The 3,708-nt window shown below is 52.7% G+C and overlaps 1 pseudogene; it reads right to left on the reverse strand.

Moving 5' to 3' along the window:
- Window positions 1–2,696: 2,696 nt before the first annotated feature.
- On the reverse strand, window positions 2,697–3,458 carry LOC128933527 (olfactory receptor 14J1-like; annotated as a pseudogene).
- Window positions 3,459–3,708: the final 250 nt, after the last annotated feature.

Below are 3,708 nucleotides of genomic sequence, written 5' to 3' on the forward strand. Positions count from 1 at the left end.
AGAGAAGGGCTGGCGGCAGATGTGGGGCTCCGAGGCGGCCTGGGGCAGAGTGACCATGAAATAATCAAGTGTTCAATGTTCTGTGAAAGAAGGCGGGGCAGCAACAAAACTTCTACACTGAAATTAGGAAGGGCAGACTTTGGACTGTTTAGAAGGCAGATTTGGGGAGTACGAAATAAGTACTGATTTTTTAAAAGAGAAACATCCCTTAAAAGCAAAGGGGACTTGGAAAGATGGACGTATGTCAAGAAAGTAATCTTAAGGGGGAAGGAGCGGCCTGTCCCAGTGAGGCAGAAGATGAGCTGGTGAGAAGAATTACTGGCCTGGCTGCCCATGGAGCTTTTATGGGAACTCAGGGGAAAAAACAGGATGCAACTTTTGACAGAAGGTCAGGAAACTTAGGAAGTGTTTAAGGATGGTTTTTGGTCATGCAGAAAGAAAAGTTGAGAGGTGAAAGCTCAATTAGAGCTTATCCTGGCCACTTCTGTAAAAAATAATAGAAAATGTTTCTATAAATAAATTAATAGCAAAACATGGGATAAGGAGAACCTCTACTCCTTTTTTGGATGCAGTGGAGAATACAGTATCTAAAGATAAAGAAAAGGCTAAGCTACTTAACACCTTGTTTCTCTCAATTTTCAATATTAGGACAGGTTGTTCTCAGGACAAGTGTTCTCCTGAGCTGGTAGATGGGCACAGGGAGCAGAACAGCCCCAGAAAACCAGGAGGAAGCAGTTGGTGACCTACTGAGCCACTCAGATGCTCACAGGTGTATGGGATTGGATGGGATCCATCCCAGGGGGATGAGGGAGCTGTGGATGAGCTCCCCAAGCTGCTCTCCATCATTCACCATCAGTCCTGGCTCAGCATGAGGTCCCAGAGCACTGGAGGTGCCAACGTGAGCCCATCCCCAAGAAGGGCTGGAAGGAGGAGCTCCAGGCCTGTCAGCCTGACCTGGGTGCCTGGCGAGGTTATGGAACAGATCACCTTGAGTGCCATCAACAGGGCACCCACAGGATGGCCGAGGGATCAGAGCCAGCCAGCGTGGATTTCAATGTCTGCATTGATGATCTGCATGAGGGGACTGAGTCCACCATCATGAAATTTGCAGATGACAACAAGTTGTCTGGGAATGTTGATCTGCTGGAGGATAGGTGGGCTCTGCACAGGGACCTAGACAGGTTGTATCCAGGGCCCAAATCCAACAAAGTGAGGTTTAACAACTCCAAGTGCCAGGTCCTGCACTTTGGCCACAGCAACCCCTGCAGCACTACAGGCAGAAAGGGACCTGCAGGGACTGATGGACAGCAGGCTAGAAATGAGGCAGGAGTGTGCCCAGGTGGCCAAGAAGGCCTATGGCTCCTGGCCTGGATCAGGAATGGTGTGGCCAGCAGGAGCAGGGAAGTGATTCTTCCCCTGTGCTCAAGGGAACTGGTTAGGCAGCACCTCGAGTGCTGTGTCCAGTTCTGAGTCCCCTGTGGTAGGTAAGAGGAAGAAATTTGTACAAGGGAAGTTTAAGAAAGCAAAGGTGGCACAAAGGAATTGCTCAGGGCAGTTTGAGGGTGGCTGCCAGGAGCCCTGGCTCTGAGCAACAGCCTCTGCAGTGGGACAGGAAACTCCCAGCTGGATGGGAACAAACTTTCTGGCTGACTGCAGAGGCCTGGACAAAGCTGAGTGTTTTCCCTTGTGTCCCCCAGCCCTTGCTGGCCCCAGGGGCTTTTGTGCTCCCTCAGGTTCATGCGAGCACGTGGCATTTATGCTCCCTCAGATTCATGTCCTCACAGCAACAGCATGGGGGTGCTCCTGCCTGCTGTGTGCAATGCAAACAGGGGCTGCTGAGCCAGTGCTGCCATGTCTGTGCCTGCAAGGATGGGGCACCTGTGTGAGCTGGGGGAGAGGCCATGGCTGCAGAGGGGGGATGTTGTTGGCAGCTCCATAAGGACGCTCTGGGACGCTGCCCTGGGCTGTGCAGCGCACTAGGGATGGATCAGCCCCTGCTCTGCTGCTCCTTCCTATCTCCTCCAGGGTCCTTGCAGAGCCCCAGCCATGCTGTTTGCCCCCAGCCTGCCCACGGCCCGCCTGGGGCTGCTCACAGGGATTTTCTGTGCTGAGCATTGGCCAGGCTATGTTCTTAAGAGAGCCTGGGCAAGGAGCCTGGAGCCCCCAGGGCCTGGCCTGAGGCATCAGCGCTGCCCCAGCAGTGCCCATGGCCTGTCCCTGCTGCAGCCCCGGCACTGCCACCCCCAGGACTGTGCCCAGCCCCGAGAGCACTCAGGCCCTACAGCAACACCAGGGCCACCAGGGCAGCGGGGCAGGGCCACAGCAGCAGCACTGGCAACAGCAAGTGCTGCTGCTCCTGGGCACAGCTGCTGGGCCAGCACTGATCTGCCCCCAGCTCTGCACAGAGATATTGCTGCTGCAGCTCCAGAGAAGGCAACAAAAGGGCATCTCTACAGAAAACTCTGCTGGGAGATCTTTAGTTCCTTTAAAGCCACCAAGAGTGCAGCCCCTCATTGACATAGTCTGTGGGCACATGGAGGCTGGAAAGAAACAAAAGGAGAAATGGCACAAGAAATGACATTTCTTTGTGGACAATATGAAAAGAATTAGTACAAAGAAAAATAATTCCAAATTGAAGCCAACATGTATCAAAGATGACTTTTATTACAAGTGATTTGCAGAAATTTCCCAGCATTTTAATGTTTCTGAAAGCATCCATTCATCATTGTCCACACTGCGGCCTTGATCTCCTTGTTCCTCAGGCTGTAGATGAGGGGGTTCAGGGCTGGAGGCACCACTGAGTACAGAACTGTCATTGCCACATCCAGGGATGGGGAAGAGATGGAGGGGGGCTTCAAGTCAGAAAATACGCCAGTACTGAGGAACAGGGAAACCATGGCCAGGTGAGGGAGGCAGGTGGAAAAGGCTTTGTGCCGTCCCTGCTCAGAGGGGATCCTCAGCACAGCCCTGAAGATCTGCACATAGGAGAAAACAATGAACAAAAAACAACCAAATACCAAAAAGACAGTAACAGCAAGAAGCCCATGTTCCCTGAGATAGGATTTGCAGCAGGAGAGCTTGAGGATCTGTGGGATTTCACAGAACTGGCCCAGGGCATTGCCATGGCACAGGGGCAGGGAAAATATATTGGCCGTGTGCATGAGAGCAGTGAGAAAGCCACAAGCCCAGGCAGCTGCTGCCATGTGGGCACAAGCTCTGCTTCCCAGGAGGGTCCCGTAGTGCAGGAGTTTACAGATGGACACGTAGCGGTCATAGCACATGATGGTCAGCAGATAAAACTCTGTTGTAGTACAAAAAGCAAAGAAAAAGAGCTGAGCAGCACATCATGAGTAGGAGATGGTCCTGGTGTTCCAGAGGGAATTGTGCATGGCTTTGGGGACAGTGGTGCAGATGGAGCCCAGGTCGCTGAGGGCCAGGTTGAGCAGGAAGAAGAACATGGGCGTGTGCAGGTGGTGGTCGCAGGCTACGGCGCTGATGATGAGGCCATTGCCCAGGAGGGCAGCCAGGGAGATGCCCAGCAAGAGGCAGAAGTGCAGGAGCTGCAGCTGCCGCGTGTCTGCCAATGCCAGCAGGAGGAAGTGCCTGATGGAGCTGCTGTTGGACATTTATTCTGTCCATAAATGGGGTTCTGTAAGAAAAGAAATCATGGAATAGTTGGGTTTGGAGAAAACTTTAAATATCCCAGCA

Source organism: Melozone crissalis, unplaced genomic scaffold (assembly GCF_028551555.1).
Source record: "Melozone crissalis strain CALT ecotype California unplaced genomic scaffold, PUWL_Pcris_2 ptg000010l_1, whole genome shotgun sequence".
Taxonomy (NCBI): Eukaryota; Metazoa; Chordata; class Aves; order Passeriformes; family Passerellidae; genus Melozone; species Melozone crissalis.